Source organism: Vicugna pacos, chromosome 7, assembly GCF_048564905.1.
Source record: "Vicugna pacos chromosome 7, VicPac4, whole genome shotgun sequence".
In the NCBI taxonomy this organism is placed as follows: Eukaryota; Metazoa; Chordata; class Mammalia; order Artiodactyla; family Camelidae; genus Vicugna; species Vicugna pacos.
The window spans coordinates 32,040,396-32,063,169 of NC_132993.1; the positions used below are offsets into that span (position 1 = coordinate 32,040,396).

At 35.0% G+C, this 22,774-nt stretch overlaps 1 long non-coding RNA gene across 2 annotated transcripts in view; it reads right to left on the minus strand.

Annotated features, from left to right (window-relative positions):
• Positions 1-22,774, minus strand: part of LOC116278760 (uncharacterized) — a 565,251-nt gene that overhangs the window by 61,076 nt on the left and 481,401 nt on the right. For both annotated transcript variants that reach the window (XR_004188091.2, XR_012074328.1), the window contains exons 8-9: positions 18,918-19,253; positions 5,204-5,303 (exon numbers count right to left, since the gene is read on the minus strand). This is a non-coding gene — a long non-coding RNA (uncharacterized lncRNA). The remainder of the gene's footprint in view (positions 1-5,203; positions 5,304-18,917; positions 19,254-22,774) is intronic.

Below are 22,774 nucleotides of genomic sequence, written 5' to 3' on the forward strand. Positions count from 1 at the left end.
GCTTCTCTTATAGCTAAGATATCACCATGTGACAGCTAGATACATACATGCAAGAATCCTATCTGAAAGTGAATTATGTGAGGAAACATGTTTTTGGAGAGTTTTAACTTATGCACTCATTGGCAGTGCAGAGGCACCATGAAGATGTCAATTCTATCAAAATTCATCTAGAGGTTCAATCAATTCCAATCAAAATACCCACAGAGATTTTTATGGAATTTGACGAACTAATCCTAAAATCTGTATTTAAGAGCAAAGGTTTAAGAATAGTTAAGATAATTTTGTAGATGATTAACAAGGTAGAAGGATTTACCCTATTAGCAAGAAAGACATATTAAAGTTATAAAAAGTTATTACAAAACAGATAGACAAATAGGCCAATGAATAGGATAGAGAGCCACAGAATAGACCAACTTGAAACATGAAAACACAATACAGAAAGGAATTGTTATTCAATAAATGGTGCTTTAGTAATTGGCTATCTCCATAGACCAAAAATCCAGTTAGTTGTCTATATCAAAAATCAGGTCAGGTAGAATAAAGATGTAAATAATAATGGCAAACACTTGATGCTTATTATGTGCCTGGTACAATTTTAAGCATTTTACATATGCCAACCCACTTAGTCCTCATAACAACCCTGTGGAGTAATTACTATTAATATCATTCCCAACAGCCTATGGAATGGAGGAAAATATTTGCAAATGATGAGACTGACAAAGGCTTAATTTCCAGGCTATTCAAATAACAAACTTAATAACAAAAAACCAAACAACCCAATCCAAAAATGGGCAGAAGACCTAAACAAGCAAGTCTCCAAAGAAGACATACAAATGGCCAATAGGCACATGAAAAAAATGCTCAATATCACTATTAGAGAAATGCAAATTAAAACTACAATGAGGTATCACCTCATACCAGTCAGAATGGCCATCGTTCAAAAGTCCATGAATGATAAATGCTGGAGAGGATGTGGAGAAAAGGGAACCCTCCGACACTGCTGGTGGGAATGTAGTTTGGTGCAGCCACTATGGAAAACAGTATGGAGATTCCTCAAAAAACTAAAAGTAGACTTACCATATGACACAGCAATCCCACTTCTGGGTATATCTGGAGGGAACTCTAATTCAAAAAGATGCATATGCCCCAATGTTCATAGAAGCACTATATACAATAGCCAAGACATGGAAGCAACCTAAATGCTCATCAACAGATGACTGGATAAAGAAGAAGTGGTATATTTATACAATGGAATACTATTCAGCCATAAAAAAGAATGAAATAATGTCATTTGCAGCAACATGGATGGACCCAGAAATCATCATTCTAAGTGAAGTAAACCAGAAAGAGAAAGAAAAACACTGTATAATATCACTTGTATGTGGAATCTGAAAAAAAAAGGAAAAAAAAAAGGGCACTATGAACTCATCTACAAAACAGAAACAGACTCGCCGACATAGTAAACAATCTTACGGTTACTGAGGAAAGGTGGTGGGAAGAGATAAATTTGGGAATTTGAAATTTATAGATGTTAGCCACTATATATAAAAATACATTTTAAAAAAGTTTCTGCTGTATAGCACAGGGAACTACGTTCAATATCTTGTAATAACCTTTAATGAAAAAGAATATGAAAATGAATATACATATGTATATGCAAGACTGGGACATTGTTCTGTATACCAGAAATTGACATATTGTAACCGATTTTAAAAAATTTCCCATTTTAGAGAAAACAGACAAAATAGGTTAATTAAATTGTCCCAGGTCACAGAGCCCTATGCAGAAGAGTTGTGATTTGAACTAAAGTAATCTGCCTCTTGAATCCCTGTTTAAACCACCACACTGTACTCCCCCTCTTTCACATGAAAAGTGAGGACAAATTTCTTGAACAAGATTAAAGAAGTGCAAACCATAATAGAAAAGGTTGTGAAAGGAAGCAAAATTTGCCACCCCAGAATATGTCTCTTCGGTATAAGGATTATTTTAAGCTATTTATTAAAAAAAGAGCAGATACAGGAAAAGTTCTAAAAACTGAGTAAAAGTTACACTTTTGTAAGAGACATTTACATTTATAAGCATAATCTCCATTAGTAAGGCTTTTTTCCTCTGTACCAGGGACAGAATGATGACTAAATCTCTGGAAACTCATCAGTGCAGAAGACCATGACATAAACCTGCATAACGACCTTATCCTGTTTACCGTGCTTTTCCTGACAGCCACCCCCTCCATAACTGACTCCTCCCCACAACATCTTTTGTCGTTGGCTGGAAATGGTACTTAAGGTGGTAGTTTGGGCCATTTGGGGGAGTTACACAGTTTTCCTGGACCTGTCTCACGTACACAGAAGGTAAACACTGTAAAACAAAGAATGTTGCCTGCCATCTAGTTCTACAAGAATCAAGCCACTGCATTTGCTGACTCTCAGTACACCCTGAAAGGAATTCAGGACAAAGATCTGGGTGAAGTATTCTGTGTTTTGGACATATGGGCCCCAAGATAGTTGAGATGTACATCTGAGGAAGAATTTCAATGGCCCCAGATTCCTGCATCTTCCCATACATAGATAAGCACTACAAGAATTAACTTGAGAAATCTGGGTTTTGTGTGTGTCTGTGTGAGATCAGCAGTAATCTTTCACCAAGATGTATGCTTGACTACCTGTATATCCCAGTCCCACCCCTCAAAAAAGTTATCTATATGGGCTTCTCTCCTACCTCTTCGAAGCAGTTCCTCAGAGCTGTCTAAGCGACTGACTTCCTGGCTATAGTCCCTGAAAAAAACTGAAACTCACTGCTCTTACATTGTGTGTGTGTGTTTTTTTCAGTTGACACCATACTATTCAACATCTATGAAATTTGTTTTTTTCCTATTAATTGTCTTTTATTATGGGGGGGTGGTCCTCAGCTAAAAACCTATAAGGGTAGAGTGAAAATTAGTCTTCCTATCCTAGATTTGATACTTGGACTACATTAAATTTAAGCTCTTCTTTTCATCAAAAGACCACAAAGACAGTGAAAACACAAGCTACAAAAGTGAAAAGACATGTATCTTTTCTGACATATATCCCACTAAAGAGCTCCAATAATTAATGAGGCAAATAACACAGTTCAAAAATAAGCAAGTGACAGAAAATCATTTCACAAAAGAGGAAACCTGAATGGCTAATAAACATTTAAATACTTTCAAAGTTATTAGTTTTTAGGGAAATGTAAATTTTTAAATGACTTGGTCTTACTCATGAGATTGGATGAAATTAAATATCTGTCATTCCCAGGAGCTGGCCAAAACCTAAAACAAAAAGGTACTCTCATATTTGCTAGTAAGAGTATAAAATAACCACTTTGGAAAGCATTTTGGCAATAATTAGTAAAGTTGAAGCTCTTCAAAATTCGTGATCTAATAATTTCACTTCAGTATCTGCTCTCTGAGATACCTACTGCATTGTGTGTAAAAGTATTTAAAAATGGAAACATCAATTGTTAGAGCAAGCACATAGCTAGATATGAGCAGAGAAAGGGGAAACAGGCCAAATGGCAAGAATTGGGCAAAAAGGAGGGGCACAAGCCAAATGTAAGAAACCCTATATCGTGAAAACAATAGGGGCCCCCGGGCACAGAAAAAAAGCAGGAACCACTGGGCTGATAAGTGGTCATACATTTTGGAGTGACAAATGGCCAGGAGGCTGACAAAGGTTGGAGAAGGCAGAAATTTCCAGTGTTTGAATGTAAACTTTTGCTCATTATGCCCTCATTAAATAAAATTAGCCTTGCAGAGTAGAAGTACCCATGATGCACCAACACCATGATACTTCCAATCCAGATTAAACAAGGACAAAAATCCCTCTTCCCTTTGGGAAGGTGGAGTTGGGGTGAAAATCAGGGAATTTGACCCCAAACCCTTCCCTTCCCAATGAATGTTCTACTCGTTCATTTTTACACCCTATGTAGCCAACATGCCAAAGAAACTCAGGGCGGCTACTCACTTGAGCCTGCCTGCTCTTCCCTTGAGAGTGTACTGTCTATCCCTTAATAAATCCTCCCTTTACTTTAACCTCCACGTCCCATCTCTGAATTCTTTCTGCAATGGGGTAAGAACCTAGTCACCACAAGCAACACAATGATTATAAAAAATGGAAACATCCATGACTATCAAGAGAAAATTCGACAAATAACAATAGAATATTTCTACAGTGGAATACCATATAACAGTTAAAATGAATCAACAGGAATAGAGTTCAGAAACAATGAGTAAAAGAAGCAGGGTGCAGAAAGATCTGTACAGTGTTAAATTTTATATAAAAGTAAAAACATGCAGAGGAATACCACAGCTCATTCAGGAATACAAGCAGGATGGTGGTTACCTCTGAGGCAAAAAAGAGAAATGTGTTTGTTCAGGAAGAAACAGAAGGGAGTTTCAAAGGTATCTGTGATACTTTGAGTTACTTGATTTATTATTTTCCATACTTTTTTGTGTAGGTATGAAATCTTGTATGACAACAAAAGCAAAAAGGAAATCTTGCCTTAACAATTTCTGCTTGAAAGGGCAGACTTCACTGCAATCTGACTTGGGAAGAATATCTCCAATCTGAGAAGGTCAGCTCCCTGAGGGATTCCTGTTTGATGACAGGTTTTCCAAGCTTAAAGGGCTTGAAACAAACTCTCATTCTCTGATAGTCTTATTTCAAAAATATGGCTAAGACAATATTTGACCCTGTGATGAAGGTACTGAATGAATAATTATATGTCAGTGTTAAGGTTATAGATATCAAATAGAGTTTAAGTCATTTTAAAGCCACACCCTTTTTCTATAGCTGAAATAGACTTTGATCCCAAGCCAACTTCACTGTAAGACTTGGTTTCTTTTTTTGGTTATTTCCTTATTTCTCATTATTTGTTTGTTTGTTTTGCAGTTATCTTTGGATATGTCTCTATCTTCCATCACACTGTGAGTTTGCTGAGGGGAAGAACTGTGCTTCTGGCGTGTGGAAGAGAGGTGGCAACTGTGGCACTGTAGTCTGCATAAAACCAAAAGTGCATGGGTCTTATTTATTAATGGACCTTCTTTCATCATAAAGACTAAATGGTATTTATTCTGTAATGAACTTCCAGAGATCAAAGAGATTATCTTGTTGGAAATGTGGATTTTGTTCTTATCATTAACATTATAGATGCCAAGGGCCAAGATACATGGTTTACCTACCTCTGCGGAATGTCACTTTCCACACAAGGGATAAGTGGCTCTTGCCTGGATACGTGAGCTGCGGCAGATACATTTCTCATGGACTGGTGATGGGGTGGACCTAGGGATATAAAAATAGTGCTTGAAACCATGCCTGACTGTCACATGTTAGAGACTGAAAGAGGATATTATTTCAGGATCAGGCGCTTCTGAGCAATCCTGCCCCAGCTGCTGCATGGGGAAGCCCTGTCTTAGGAGACAGTGCCAATACCTGAGAAGGTTAAAAGAAAGATACTTAGTTGTTGAGAGTATGTGACACTTTTGCTCACCATAATTTTTATCTGGTTCCTCTGCTTTTAAGATTAAAAAAAAATCCAATAATAGTTCTGGTTTGCTATTAAAAAAGAAACAGTCTAGGAGAATGTAGTGTTAAGGCAGTGGTTCCCAAGCAGGGTTGACTTTGCCCACCTGAGAGAAATCTGGTAACACCTGAAGATATTATGTGGTTGTTACAAATTGCTGACAGGGGAGGCTGTATTGGCAGCTATTGGATAGAAATCAGAGATATTACTAAACATCTTATAATGCACAGAGAACCCCCCACCAAATAATTATCTGCTTCAAACATCCTTAGTGCCAATGTTGAGAAACCCTGCTCAGAAAATCCTGCTACATTATTTTTTAAAGGTTCCATGTGTCTGCATGATTGCCACACTTACATACATACAAACTCTCTGTGCATTGGTATCACTGGTTCTCACCACCCCCAGCACACACATATATATTTTTGGTTTCTTCTTACTATTTGGCCATTGACACAGAAAAATTCTTTAAAATAAAAATTGTTTTTGTTGTTTGCTGTTTTTGCTTTTGTTCATATTACAAAGCAATACTTGGTTTTAGTAGAGATATGAAAGATTAACAAATATATAAAAAATAGTCTTGGATGATGGGAATCCATATATTTTTGCTTATTTTTGTATTTTTTCCTGAATTTTCCCAATTAAAAATTAGACTGCTTATCCAGTTTTGTATCATTTTTAATTTGATATTAACCAGAGTTTTGCCATATTAGTATTTTTTAAATCATGATTTTGATGGCTACATAATATTCCGTTACAGGAGTCCTCATAATGTTTTCAACTGCTACCATATTTTGGACATTTCTGTTTCCAATTCCTCCCCCTCCACCAGGAATAGTGCTATATTTATATCTTTATGTGCCCCTCCTGATATTATTTCTTGAAAGCAAAGTCCTAAATGTTGAAATTCTGGGTCAAAGATTAGGAAAAAAAAATTGGAAAGCCTCTTGTTACTTATTACTTCATTTAGATTTTATAAAGATTATACTAATTTAAACTGCCATTGAAATGTATGAAAATGGCAGTTTTCTCTACTACTTGACGTAAGTATTATTGTAAAACATTCCTGAGCCTGTAAAGGAGCTGAAGGAGTAGAAGACGATGAGGAAGACTAGAAGCTGCTTTCATCTCAGCTTGCATTTATTGCATTATTTCAAAACAAAGCAGACAATGCCTAGGCTCAGAGGTCACCAGCTCAAACTTGTCAGGATTCAGGCGGGCAACTCATGTGTCATGGAGGCCTTGGCAGTATGAGTGTACCAGGAACCGCCAGACAGACCAAGCTGCAAGTGGAGATTCACCGAAGTCAAACTACCTTTTCTCAATTCTGTTTAGAGTTATCTCAATCACAGAGCATTCAGATAGGAGGAAACTTCAGATAACTTAATCCAACTACTTCATGTTACAAACAAGGGAAATGAAATCCAGGAAATTTTAGGGGTTATTGGAATTCACAGAGCTGGGAGTAGCACTCCAGGCTGGCTGACTTGCAGAGCTAAGCACCTCTTACTGGATGATTTGGCTTTGATTCAGCCTTGACTCGAGATAGTGAGAGTATGCAAACAGAAACTCAGAAGATAAAAGGACCCAGAGATGCCTTACAGGAAATCAAGTTGTTTACTTCAGTAAGTTATTTCTGGCAGGCTTTCACTCAGTTTCCTTGAAGATGTACTGTCATGAATTTATTCTCTTGGTCTGGTTGAAGAGGCAAGACTAACAAAGACTGAGGACAATGAGAATGGCCACAATCGTGGAGGGGACCACATGGGTGGGTTAAAGCCAATGGCCACACAGTTTAAAATAAAAGCAATACACACAATTCATCAGACACACAAATTCATTACATAAGACCAAGTTAGAGAGCACTCCTTGAGTAACATCAACTTTAACCAAGAGACAATTTATGTGGCAAGAATTACATATAATATAGTACTACATTAATATATCATGTGTTATAAATAATTATAAGCAACACACACACATACATACATACATATTTTTTTCCTGTTCTTGGAGGTAAGAACAATGTAGAAAATAAATATCTGAACAAGATACAGGTAGACCCTAACAGCAAAACAGAAAAGTGTTTAGCAAAGTCTTAGCAACTATCACATTATCCTGTGGAAAAAAACTCAAGGGTATTGCAGAGACCTCCAAACTTGTAGGTCAAAGGAACTAACAAGGGAAATGTTAAATTGCTTTGCCTTCACCTGCCCTAAATTAGTATTCACCACACCCCACAAGAGAAAACAGCTATTAATAAGATTTTTCCATTATTTTCAAAATAACTTAAATATGTATTGTCAAGTTAAATAAAGCTATTTTTGGATGTCTATCAGACACTTAGAAATGCGTTAACTCTTTCAGTAAAAAAATTAATGATCATAAAACAATCACAACTGTTTTAAATTACAACATGTTCCAAGGATGATATCCAAATGGAAACAGATGAATAATTCAGGAAATAGAGTAGTTTGATTTTTGACTGTAGTCCTTACTCTCTTAGTGTTTAAATAATGAAACTATTATTGTCCATTAAATAAATCCTCATTAACATTAAAAGTCTCTTGTCTGACTACCTTGGAGCTGTATATCATTATTTAGGCAAGCATGCAGCTACAAACTCAGTTAAGCCAATTGATGGATATCTTGACTAAACGTTAAATATTAATTGGGATGGCTAAAATCCTGGTAAATGAAAAATAATCCTTCAGGTAGGATAGATAATTTACACGGACATAATTGAAGGATACGTCTCAATTTGTTATTGACAAAAGCTGGGACAGAACTGTTCTGCCACTGATGATCATCAAGGACAGACAGTTTGAGAATAAGGATGCCTGGATAGAATAAACTTGGGTTCAGACGTATTTAGTATCAGGTGGCAGGAAGATAAATATCAATAGAGGGCATAAACTGCGGAAACTAACCTACAGGAACAATTAGGGCTAGACAAAGTTTTTTATAGTCACCTAGATGATAAAGTCTTTTAAAAATAATTGTAGGTAAATGTGAGAACTGTAGGACTGGGGAAAATAGGGTAAATGATGAAATCTGCAAATGTGGAACGAAACGAAGCTTTAGACAATCGTGAGTATACACAATTGCATATACTGCTACTCAATTTAATTTTGAAAAAACAAAGAAGTTGATCAATAATATCAAACCATAAAGCGCAGAAATCATATTTGCTAATTACATTATTTGAGTACTTTTTCTTTTACGGGAGATGCAAATTAATCATGAAATGGCCATTACTCAGGAGAAGTAAACGGCAAATTGAAAAGACGAAACTATCAGCTAAATCTCTGAAAAATAAAAACATGATTGGGGTGGTTAAGAATAGTCATTTATCTTGTCAGCTCAGTTCTAATAGCTATATCTGTGAGTTAGAATGTTAAGGTCACCACTTGATATAGAAGAAATTGGAAACCACCAGTGAGAGCAAATGTTCAAGAGGTCAGTGCACATTAGAGTTAAAGGTCTTTAACAACTGTGTGCAGATTGCATGTAGAAGGTGATGTAATATCATCCCCTGTGAGGTTACATGAATAAAGCTGGTCAACCTCAAGTTGAAAAGCAAAACTTCACAGTGATATGTCAGAAACTGCAATGCCAGTTCATCTGTAAAAGAGTCACTGTGTTATTAGCTACATTTTTTGCAAATATTTCTGCTGCTTATTTGTGTTAGAGGTTTTTAAGAGATGTGGGCTCTTTCTTTCTGGCTCAGGTAATCTCTTGCAAGATTTTGAATCTAAACTCACAGGTTTCCAAAGTCGTGCTATTTCAGGAATGGGTACATATTCTGAATAGGCTGTCTAGAGGGGAAGTCTATTTTTACTAAACAATTGGTTTAGATTGGAAAGGCAAAAAAACCTGGATATATAGCCCGATATTTTATAGCATCCCAATGGTTTTAATGAGTTTTCATTAAAAAATTCAGATTATTTAATATCCTATTCATTTTTAAAAATGGACATTCACAGCAGGAATTTTAATTCAATTCTTTTCAACAGATGTTGAATGAGTATTTACTATGGCCAAGGCTCAGAGCAGAAATTTCAGAGATACAAACAGGAATGAGAAGGAAAACTGCTTCTTTCACGATGCTCACCACTTCCAGAGGTGAGAAGGCAAGAGAATACAGAAATATATGCAGAGCAAAATTGTGATATTTGACTGTCTACTACTGTTTTGTGTGTTTTGCTATTTCCTGTGACATTTGGGGTGGTCTTCAGTAAATGCTCCGACCAAAATTACAAAATAAAACACTTAAGCAAATATGAGTATCTATGTCTCTGACTAGGAGATGTTATGTAGGAAATCTGAAATAGTGGGGAATTGGAAAACTGTTTATATTTGGTTCCAGAATTGTCTTTGTTCTTATGTATAAATGGTCCTCTCACACTGCTCCGCCACCTCAAAATGCATGAAACTCCAAACAAGACTTTAAAGCCACCTCACAACACCCAACCCGCAAGTCACTGGATAAGCTGCTCTCTCAACTTGCTCAGCTGCCCCCATTCTACAACAAAGACAGCAACAACTTTGATACAAATAGTACTGAAAGCCACAGTGTATGATCAACTTTGTGGCTTAAAAAAATCCTAGTTGTAAGACAAACTAAAACCAAATGCATAGAGTAGTACAAGAAAGTAAATGCCAGGGAAGAGTTGATATATTCATAACTAAATTACAATAATATGAACAGGAAAGTTAGGTTTTATTGGACTTTGTGCTATCAAAAATCTTCTTGCAAATAAGTTAGCCATCCCAAGTCCAGAAATATTGAATAGCCAGGATTTGGCTAAGTATGTTTTTAAGGTTTGATAACAATTTGCTTCAGGTAGAATGACATATAACCTTAACTAGCATAAACAAACATATTGTTCAGATTGATGTACTATTTTATGTGTAACAAAATTTACACATATTAATTACAACTTTTTAGGGCCATTATACAATGGGCAAACAAACTAATCGAGGCAGATCTCACTTTTTATTTTAGAAAGGATTAAAATGATAAACACCTACTCTAACAAAGGAAAAAAATTTAATAAAACTTGAATAAAAAGTTAGTTAGAAAATTATTTTAGCTTTATTTACTGTTGATGTAATTGCATAAATATAGACAGATACTATAATGACTGACTTGATAATTTTGATCTGGAAGACGAGTTGAGGGATTCCTTGAGAGAAGTATTCATAAGTGATAGAGATCTAGACCTCAATAAAACAAAGAAATAAATTAGAAAAATAAAGAAAAATTAAACTAACATATGATTTTTTATAAGATAAATTTCAAATTTTAATCATACCACCCTATTAATGAAGTGATCAAGAATAAACAGAATAAGATTCAATAGGAAAAAATGCCAAAAAATTTAAAAGAAAACAAAACTCATTGCAAGAATGAAGACAAAAAACATCTAGACAATAGTTGTCAATGATATTCAGTCAATAGTCAATAATTTAACCAGCTCAGATAAAAAGGGAAAATAAAAAAGGAGCAAAAATATTTAAATGAAACTTTCTGCTTATTACTTCCAAGTTGATTGGGGTTCATTCATTCATTCATGCACTGTGCCAGACAATGGGACTCTAATAGTGGACAAGACGAACATGATGCCTCTCTTCATGGAGCTTATAGTCTACAGAGAGAAACAGTCAGTATGTGAGTAATCAAATGAATACTTATGATGAGTGTTATGAAGGTGACAAAGAAGGTATTAAGATGGAGAATAACAGGTGGCTGCCTGCTTTAACCAGGCAGTAAGGGAAGACCTGTCTAAGGAAGTGATGTTCAAGCTATTATCTGCACGACGAAAAAGAGCTAGAAATTGGAAGGTCTGTACAAAGGGAGTGTTCCAGGTAGAGGGAAGAACAGTTAAAGCCTTGAGACAGAAACTACGTCGGTTCCTGGAAGAAGGAACAGGTGCTGTAGCAGAGTATGTATTTAAGAAGAGGAAAAGGGAAAGTAGATCTTTATATAAAAAGCAACGTACAGGGAAAGACATATGAACCTACATATTAATAAGTAATTAATTAACATAGATTTAAAAAATCCTAAAAGTTATCTAGTCTGACCCCTTCCCACTTACTCCAAGTCTCATTTTTCCCAAATGGATAGAATAGTCGTCACCTATGTCAAGGAAGGAGACTAGACAGAGGAATTCTCAAAAGAGGATATTTATGTATTTGGTTTTCTGTATGTTCCACCGTATCTGGAACATTTCGCACTCCTGAAATTTATATTTTGGAGGGTCACTGGAAAACCAGAGGCCAATGTAATCAGTTTATACAGGTTGCATAAAAGTTTTAAATTGTAATTTGTTTTCAAGTTTCTGGAGATGACTCACCTGTTTGGGTGGCCATATGGTATTAGACTTTCAAAAAAAAGTAGCCCAGAGTCCAGGATAAGATTTTTAATTTTTATTAAAATTTCTACTAAACCATAGTCCAGGTTGTCTTATTTTTCTTAGGTATTGTTCCTGTGGGGCTTCATTGATTTGCCAGGCCGTCCTAATTCAAGCTGATTTCGAAGACAGGGTAATTTGTCACATTTATAGAAACTAGGTGAATTTCCAGAATTGGGCCACAACAGTGTAAAATAAATGACTTTCAAAGTAAAACCAAAATAAATAAAGTCTTTGTGTGTGTGTGTGTGTGTGTGTGTGTGAGAGAGAGAGAGAGAGAGAGAGAGAGAGACAGACGGAGACAGACAGAGACAGAGAGAAACAGAGGAGGCTCCATTATTGAATTTAGAAATTTGGATAAACAATTCTCTCTTATTTCTTTTGTCTGAACAGTCTCTTACGTAGTAAGAATGTAGTTGTCTCTTTCTTTATACTAAAAAAGGAATGATTTGAAGGGCAGAGGCTTTGATTTCTATGTGGAAACTGAAATACTGATACCCTAACATCTTACTGAACGTTGTCTTTGGGGTTGGTGGTGTAGGGCTGCTGTAGGGACAAACCCTCCTCCTTCCAACCAGTTCCTGCCCATACAGCAAAAACAGACACCTCTTTAGAGAGAGTGTCAGACAGACCTGATTTCTGTTGACTTCTATTCTCTGAGAGGTTTCAGTAGGTTCTTCATGAAAGTACACACCACCAAAATTTCTGGGCACTATGTTTCAAAGGAAAGCCTTTAGAATCCCAGAGAAGGCTGATGAGACGCTTATGGGTAGCTGAGACATACAAGGTGTGAAGCCATTAGGGAGGGTGCCTGTACCGCCCAGCAGCGGGACCCAGAGCGTGCAGCCATGGCTGCTGACTGCACAGCTTTCAACGACAAAATGGAGCATGTGGACATTTAGGCGCTGACTCCAGCTAAACTGGTTAATGACTAGTATCGTCCAAATGAGGTAGCAAGCTGAAAGACTCATAATCTCTCCCCGCGCGAGGATTTTAATTAAATAATTATAATGTCCTTGTTGTAATTATTTATCAGTAACTGTGCTCCTGAGTATTGCTTCTTTCGCCTTCATCTCTTCTGCCAGCTCAGCTGAAAAATGCAACATTCACTTGGCCAAAATGAGAGGAAAATGAGTGATTCTTATTCACCACAAAGCAACACTTGAAAAATTGTGTAAGTGAGGAAAGATTCTAGGTTCTTCCATTTATAACTCTGTACTTTTAGGAGAGGAACCCCAGTTTCCTGATGTGGTCTTGTCCACTGTTAGAGTTCCATTGTCTGGCACAGGCTTTCGAATTGCTTGATCCTAGCAAATATGAAAATACTCAAGACTTGCATACAGATTTTGCTTACACAATTATTTTTCATTATTCACAGTAGTTGCATTCCATAAAGTCACTGTTAACACTGAATTAGAGAATACTGAACCATGGATCCTGGGGGAAATGCAGACTTCTCTTCTTGTGAGCTTCTGGTCACAACATTTTTGTCGACTGATCAGTGCATAACCTTATTTTATGTATGTTTCTGCTTAAAAACACCTTATTTAATCTATACTGTTGATTCATTAACGTTGAATTCACAGTCAAAAGCATTATAATTCATACCTGAAAAAAGCTAAGCTCATTTCCTCTGTAAGGCATATCACAGCCCTCTTAAACATAGAAACACAAGGCAGCACCTTCGTTCTATTCTCCAGGACCATTTTAAACAGTAAAATCATCAACAAAAAGCACAAACTTGCATAAAATATAGCACTAAGTAGACCGTGAAAAGGGCACTCAAGTCCACTGTACGAGAGCTGAAACAAAAAGGCAGAATGTCACCTTGCTTGATCCCAGCTGGGAACCTGTGGCTCAAATTTTTCACCCTTTGTGCGTGTTCACAAATGACCATGAAATTGTTACCTCTATTGCTTTGCTGCCACAAATAAATTTTAAGAAGAAGAATTCACAAACACAGAATTCACAGATAATAAAGATCAACTGTGGTGATTTAGCTGTATTCCCTCAGTTCTAATAATATTTTTTAAATTTTAGAATATACAATAGTTAGTACAATTGTGAATGATGATAGTATTTTTGATCTTTCCAATCTTTATTTAGTTTTATTTCTTTATCTTTTACCTTACTTCACTAGATAGGAACTCTTGCGCAGTGTTAAGTACAGGTAGTAAGAGCAGGCATCCTCTTCTCCGTTCTAAACTCAGAGGGAAAACTTTTAATATTTTACAGAAAGTAGTGTTTTTTGTAGGGTTTGTTGTATGTCCTTTAACCAGTTTAGAAAAGTTCCCAAGTTCCCTTTTACTTTTAGTTTAGAATTTTGTTATGAATGAGTGTTAAATACTATCATATTTTCTGCAACTGAAGAAATTTTATATGTGCAACTGTACATATGTATATATGTATGTATATGTGTGTGTATAAAAATATATATATTTCACCTCTGGGATAAACCAATTTGGTTGTAATGTATAACTTTTCTTCATATAACTTTGGATTTCATTTGCTAGTAGTCTCTTTAGAATTGATTTACAATGTTGTGTTAGTTTCTGGTGTACAGCACAGTGATTCAGTCATACATATATATTTTCTTTTCATATTCTTTTTCATCTACATGTGACTCTCCAGCTTTCCCAACACCATTTGCTGAAGAGACTATCTTTTCTCCATTGTATTTTCTTGCCTCCTTTGTCAAAGATTGATTGACTGTAGGTGCGGGAGTTTATTTCTGGGCTCTCTATTCTGTTCCATGTCACTGTTTTTGTGCCAATACCACACTGTTTTGATTACTGTAGCTCTGTAGTATTGTCTGAAGTCTGGAATGGTTATGCTTCTAGCATCATTCTTTTTCTTTGCTACTGCTTTGGCAATTTGGGGTATTTTGTGGTTCCATATAAATTTTAGGATTATCTGTTTTAGTTCTGTGAAAAAATGTCCTGGGTAACTTGATAGGGATCACATTAAATCTGTAGATTGCTTTCAGTGATATGGCCATTTTAACAATATTATTTCTTCCAATCCAAGAGCATGGGACTCTTTCCATTTCTTTAAATCACCTTTAATTTCCTTTATCCATGTTATATAGTTCTCAGTGTGTAAGTCTTTCATCTCCTTGGTCAGGTTTACTCCTAAGTGTTTAATTTTTTTGGATGTGATTTTAAAAGGGATTGTTTTGTTTTTACTTTCCTTTTCTGATATTTCACTGTTAGTGTAAAGAAAATTGCAACAGATTTCTGTATGTTAATCTTGTATCCTGCTACCTTGTTGAATTCTTTTATCAGCTTTAGTAGTTTTTGTGTATATTGAATATATAAAATAGTACTAATATCTGTAGGATTTTTAAAACAATAATTCATATATCATGATAAAAAGACTCCAAATATCAATACATATCTGAATATTTCTAATTGCAACAAAATTTCCTATTCAAGCAGACACTTTAAGCAGAGTATTACAAACATATGTTGCAGCACCATCTAGCAAACTCCTAATGTATTTACCATATCACAAACATTTTGTCCTTTTTCCAGTAGTGAACATATTTTTCTGAATATCTGCAGGGTCATGGAAATTTACAGATTTTATGAAACATGGAAAAAAAGAAAAACCTCAAGTATAACACAAAAAAATACCCCATATTTACACTTTTAAATTCTGTTTATTTTACATATATATGTATATGTATAAAATATACATATATATGCTTGTGGGTTAAAATAAAATTTATGTGCTTTTATTCTTTTTAAACAAAACTCTTTGGATGTAATTTTAAAATATGCCACTATTTGACATTTTGCAGTTGTTTATTTCATTGGTGGATAGACAAAATAAAATTAAGGCTTGGTCTATTATATCTAGGTAATAATAATAATAGTGAGGTCCATAAATAAACTTCAAAAAAATCACCATTCTGATGGCAGTACAGACAGATTAGTAAATGGAAGATAGAACTGCAAGTGGGAAAGCATGAGATTAGAGATAAATCAACTTACTATTTTTATGACCCTAAGCAAATTATATAACCCCCCTGAATCTTAGTTTCCTAAACTTCAATGTGTCAATGATGAAAACAACATTAATAATATGGTTATTGAGAAGTGCTGTATACAGCATATAATTCAATAGATTATTTTTCATAATTTATCTCCCAATAAGTTTATTTTCAACTATCTGACAAGTTAATCAGTTAAGAGAGTAAACTGAAAAATAAAATTTACCAATTATCCAATTTGTCTTGGCTGGCTTGACTCACTTTGCCTGATCTCAGTCAAAAGTTCAACATAATTTGCACATCAATACCCCAGCATAATCATGGCAAAACAGACATTTCTGACAGTTCAGTGAATTATTTGAAGGTCTTTGTCCAAAAAAAGAAACTATTTGATTAATTGAATTTTTCCAGCTTTTCAACTGGTCTGAGTCTAAAATTATATCTAGATGAACAAGTCACTTGGAAACAAAAAAAGTTGCATTCCAACAGAACATACTGAAAATTGCCAGAACTCCATGAACATGTTTGAGTGGCCTGATTTGTAGACATGTAACTAGCTACTAGGTTAAAGAATTTTTTCCACTAAGCAAACATACAAATAAAATAACCGCCAGGTTTTTATGTATAGAAACTGTTCTTATTGTGTAGATTGAGAGCCGATTTGAAGCTTGGGTCACAAGCATCATAATGTCAGCCTGCCAACTATCACATTTCTCAAACACAGCATCCGGTTACTTTGGACAGGGACTGGCCTGCTGGAACCTGACAGTTCAGTCACTGCCAGCAGTTTTAATAGCTGAAGGAAACTGCAAACACTAACCTTTTCATTTAGCACTGACAAAAATTCTGCCCCAAAACCCAAAGCCTGAGAGACACCAAAAAAGATTTAGCTCAAGTCAAAGTTAAAGTTCTCGTTTAATTTTATCTAATTTTTTGGTCTTTTTTCTTTTTTAAAATTAACGGTTGTTTGCAACCAAGGGGACTGTTTACAAACAAAACCACTAGGAAGACTGAAACCATGAGTCTTTATGATTTAAAGTCTTGTGTCACCTGCTTTGCCTCCGGCATTAACATCTAAATAACACTATTCTGATGACATAGGAATGAAAGGGTACCCTTTTATCACTGGACTATATAAAAGTGACAGAAGGAAATTAGCAGTAAAGGCTTTTCGGAGAAGGTTAGCCTCTTGGGTATAACTAAGCAACCTCTGAGAAACAGACAGTGGTATTTCAACACTTGAGTACCATGCTTTGCTAGGTGATTTCAGACATTACAAGTAATGTATTGTTTAGTTGCACCCATGTACACCATTAAATGCATCACAGTGTGGCATGGATTCAGCAAGTTTTAGTCATAACATGCCAGCTGGAGAATATTAAGGGGGGAAAAATCCGTTTCCAATTTCTGCTTAATGTTCTGGTGAAAATAATGTAAGTCACTTCTGTGAATGTATTTACCTTCCAAACACTCTAACTACTCTTCAATACATAGGTACTAAAAGAGAATTTTCAGTAATGCGGTGTTTGCTCACCCCCTCTTCCTTACTCAGTTTTTGCATTCCTTTCTTACTCTTCATTGATGCATATAAATTTCAACATGTTTCTTTTACTTCTAGAGTTAATTAACCTTAATGCTAGACTGACATTGGCAAGTTTACGGAGCAACAAAAGTGTCTTTGTAGGCAAGAATTATACAAACACCGTGACTGTATTTTGCAATCGTTTTCCTGAACTTTTTTATGGCTATTAAAGCCTTACGGTGGTCTTCCACAATAAGTACTGTGGACTATGAAAAAAGATGTGTAATTTTCACTTTTGCTGTTAAAAATAATTTTCATTTGCTTTGCTGCCCCAATCATTAAAATCTACCCAGAGGATTCCTCTTTTCCTACTGAGCATGTCTACTAAGTACTGCTCCATATTTAACTCGCTCTTAGATCACACCATGGCTTGAGAATTCTTTTAATCTCTTTTCCATTTATAACTGTACTGCTTGACCTTTTTTCAGCAAGGTGTCTTGTATATAAAATGTCAGTGAGAGGATTACAGACATGGGACAAAGATATAGTTTAATTAAAAAAGGTCCTGTGAGATTGAAAAAGGTTACTGGCCTAGATCACAAATATTTAATGCCAGATGACTATTTATGAGGCTAAAATTAAAAAAAAAAGAAAAGAAAAAGATTTACTGGCTATTTGTAATTGACCAACTATTAAATTTACAATAATTATATTATACTTCTGATGAAAACTTTTGCTTTGTATTTATAGTAAATTAAAACATTTAAACTATGAGCTATGCCAGTTACAAAATAAAAATTAATTCAATTTTCCTATAAGTGAGACAATATAACAGAGGTTTATAGACCTGGTTATTTTTAATGTCATGGTTTGAATATTATAAAAATTTATTCATTGTTCAGAAGCCACTATATGAAGCTATGTATGGACTGATTAAACCAAATGCATCCAATGCAACAAATGGCTTTCCCACTCATTTATCCTTCCAACTAACCTCATGTATATGCACATGTATAGAACTCAAAATATTGAACACTAAGCTATTTAACCACTGATTTGACAAAGATGCCAATTATTCAGAAGGGATACCCAAACAATCAAAAAAGAATACTATTATTAAAATCTAGTGACTAAAATGTGTGAGACCAGCAGAACACACACACACACACACATCAACATAAAGCTGAAGCTGATATGTCAACAACTAGGAATCCAGCAAGGAGGAGCCTTCTTTGACTCCAGAATTTGGTACCTAAATTTATACCCCTTCATTACTATCATAGTATGTGGGGATGTCGAAAAATGTTAGAGAGAGGTACTAGAAGTTTCATTTAAACTGTACAGTTAACAGTCTCACGATGTTCTAAAACCAAATATGGAAACTTCTATCCCCTTGTTATTTCTCTGAAACCCCAAAGCTTCCAAGTACCAGACATCTTACCTGAGCATTAAGAAAATCCTGGGCTGCATCTTCCAACTTGAAATAAAGATCAGGTTTCCTAAAGCCATGAATTAATTAGGGATCTCATTCTTTGCAACCATCTCATGGTATTCACTCTGATCAAACATTTCTTCAGGTGGAGGAGAGTTTACCATTCTTCTATTAAAGATATTCAAATGCTTTGTGGACTTATAAAAGGCAACTTTTGGTGTTTTTACATGACTTCAAATTCAAAACTTCAAAAACTCTGATGAAACTCTGTAATTAGCATTACATCTGTATCTGGATGTTTCAGGTACTTGAATGTTTTAGCCATAGCAGCACCAACAATAGCAACTGTAGGAGAAAACAAAAAAAAATTTCAATAAATCTGATCCATTCAGTATCTGTATGAAATACATCCAGGAGGAAATTTCTCATGCTAAGCAGGATAAAAGAATGTATCTAGTCATTCATTTATTCAACAAACAGATATTAAATTTAATTGGTAACTACTATGTGTCTGACACTGTGCCAAGTGTTAGGGATAACAGTGAACTGCAACATATGTATTTCCTGTTCTCATGGAGCTAAGAGTCTATTGAGGGTAAAGGAGTGACAGATTGTTGTCAAATAATCATACTAACAAAAATATAATTACAAACTCAGGTAAATGACATCAAATAAAAGGTACTCTATGAAATCCTGTGATAAAGGAAGTTGATTTATATATGGGGTGAGGGGAGTGCAGGGAGTCAGTGGTCAAAGACGGCTCAAGGGTAAGACATTTATCTGAAAACCATGGAAATTCTTAAGACTTCAGGAGAAGCAACCTTTGCACAGATATTTTTACAACTTAAGAATCCCAAGTCTTCCCCACCATGATGAAGTTAGTAGGGGCAGCACACAAGAAAGTTAGCTCCCCCAAATCTGGATATGATAAACAACCTTAAATGTTGTAAAATAAGTATTTTTAAATAATTTTAAAATATCAAAACAGAAATGGAAACCATAATGTAATATAATAGGATACTATGGCCATAGGCAGGAAAATTTGGCCAAAAAAAAAAAAGGATCAAATAAAATTTTTTAATTCTTTAAAGAAATAAAATAATAATGGAAGATTAAACAGATTAGGAGCTGCTCAAATGCTGTTAGTAAACAGGAATCTGGAGCTGAAGAAATCATTTATTAGATTATAAAAGGCAGCAATCGTGGGCACTAGTTAATCTCAAATACGCAGGGTAGGCTGGCAGCCTGGCAGACTTAGGGAAGAATTGAATTGCAGTCTTAAGTGAGAAGGCAGTCTGAAGGCAGAATCCCTTTCTCCTCAAATGATCTCAGTTTTGTCTAGAGTCCCTCAGCTGATTGAATGAGGTCCATACACGTTAGGAAGGGTGATTTGCTCTACTGAAAGTTTACTGATTTAAATGTTATCACACTAAAAAATACATTACAGCAACATTTAAACTGGTGTTTGACAAAACAACTGGGTACCTTAGCACAGCTAAGCTGACACATGAAATTACTCATCACAATGAATACTGAGAGATGCAGAAAGTAAAGTGAGAAAGCCTCATCTGTCTGAAAGGTGGTCTATAAGGAGAGATAGGGACGAGAAGTGAGTCAATATTCAAAGCAATATTGCCTGAACGTTTGTCAAAATTGAAAGAAGACAAGAGATTTTTCAGATTGAGTGTCACACAAACTTAGAGCAAGAAAATAAAATTAAATCCACAACTAGTCTGTTGGGGTGAAACTGCAGAACGTAAAAGATAAAAAGAAAATATTCAAAGGTTTTAGAAGAAAAGACCGACCATCTAATAAAGAAAGGTAATTAGAATGAGAACAGACTGTTTATTGGCGTCAAGAGCTATACGAGGTAATGGAAAGATACTTTTCAAGGCTCAGAAGAAATCAGTGAACAAATTGGCTTTTATACCCAGCTGAATGACTGGTTAAGAGAGAGGTAAAATAAAAGCATTTATTCAGGCAAAGTCTGAGAGCTTTTTTAATCTTTGGACCTTGCTGAAAGAAATATTAAATGATGCATTTCAGTACAAAAAAAATGCTAAAGGAAAAGACTAGGATGCAAGAAGCAATTCTCCCAAAGTAATTTTAAATATTTTGATAAAACTAAGTAAGTTTTAACTAAAAATTTTGACCTTATTTTTAAGATTTTAAAAACAAGCAGCATTGAAAATATTAGACAACTAATATAAAAGAAGGGAGGGATGTGTTAGAAATTAATTTTCTAATCTTTTTGAGAGGTTATTATTTAATATTACTTATGATAGTATGCATTGCTAAACTTTGTTCTGTCAAGGAAAAATGTTAAAAATAAAAGGACAACTGCTATAAAAATGAAAATAGAACACATTTCTAAACTAGTAGAGGAGTAAGAAGAAAATTAGAAAACTTGAGCAGAAAAATTAAGCAACAAAAGTATATAAAATACTAAACAAAATAAGGTGATGGAAATAAGTCCAAATACATCATAATATCAAAAATGTAACTAGATTGATAAAATATTAATTTTTATTATTCAGATTGGATTTGTTTAATCTAGCTTTGCCTCATGAGAATATCTAAGCATGAAAACACAGAAAGGCTGAAAGTAAAGCGATTGTAAAAGATACAGGGAAAAATAGTAAACAGAGAAAGCCATGGTTGCTATGCTAACTTCAAATAAAGCAAATGTTAAGTTTAGCCCCTGGAATAAACTAGCCCCTTGAATAATCCGAAGTCACTGTATTTATATTTGCTGGGAGAAAATTAGTAACTTAATTTATTAAGCTGCCAAATTTTGGAAACTCTGACAGGTTCTTAGGAAACGTTCAGGACAGCATCTTAGGGAATGTCAATCTGTTCTGAAACATTTTTATACAGGTAGAGTGTTGCTCTGGGACAGTGTGATATATTTGGATGCCTTCTCAGCTCTTTGAAAATTCTTACTGGCTTATAGGACCCAGTGCTTACTCTCCGGTTTAGAAAAATAATATTTAAAATGTATAATTAAAAATAAAAGTTAAAAATAAAAAATAAAAATAAAATAAGAAAACAATTTTTGTATAGAATGAGAGCGACATCCTCTGTATCTGAGACATTCGTATTAGTGCCTGGATGGTGGGTTTAGCTGTTAGGCTCTCTGTGGGACTTCTGACTGCAATTCAGGCTACCTACCACTGGATGGCATGTTGCTTATTTGCAAAGAGCAAGCCTCTCAGATGGATCTAACAAGTAGCCATAAGAAGGCAAGTTGTTTAATAGATGGAAGGGTGATGATCATAAATATCAGATAGATAGATAGATGATAGAGATACTCTACCTCTGTCAATAGAATAAATATGAATTAAATATTAGTTACATACTTGGAGTTAAAATCAATTATACTAATAATGGTATCAATATACTCAATTATAAGAGACTGGACTGGAGAATGTAGGCTCTAGACTCTGCAACACTACAAATGTGATTTTTTTAGATGAGTCATGTGACCACTCTGGACTTCTATGTCCTATTAAGTGAAGAATGAGGTGATTTCTAAGATCTTTTTCCAGTGCTGCAATTCCACAATTTGAGGCAATATATAAAAGAAAGCAATTCAATTTATCCAGATATCTCATGAAATTTATATTTTCTTTTAAAATGCGTTTTACTTACTGTTCTATAAAAACTATTTTAATTTTTAGAAATTCCAGATATTTGGCAACCACAGTCCAGGCTAGTCTCATCTGTGCTTGGATTCTATAAACTCTTATTTTATCTCCAAATGCCAAGACCTGCTCAAAGTCTGTCTGAGGATGAGCTCCAGTGAGCAGCTTGATAGCTGCTGCTGTGAGATAAAAATCCTACCCTGTATTTGTGGACCCGTGGGG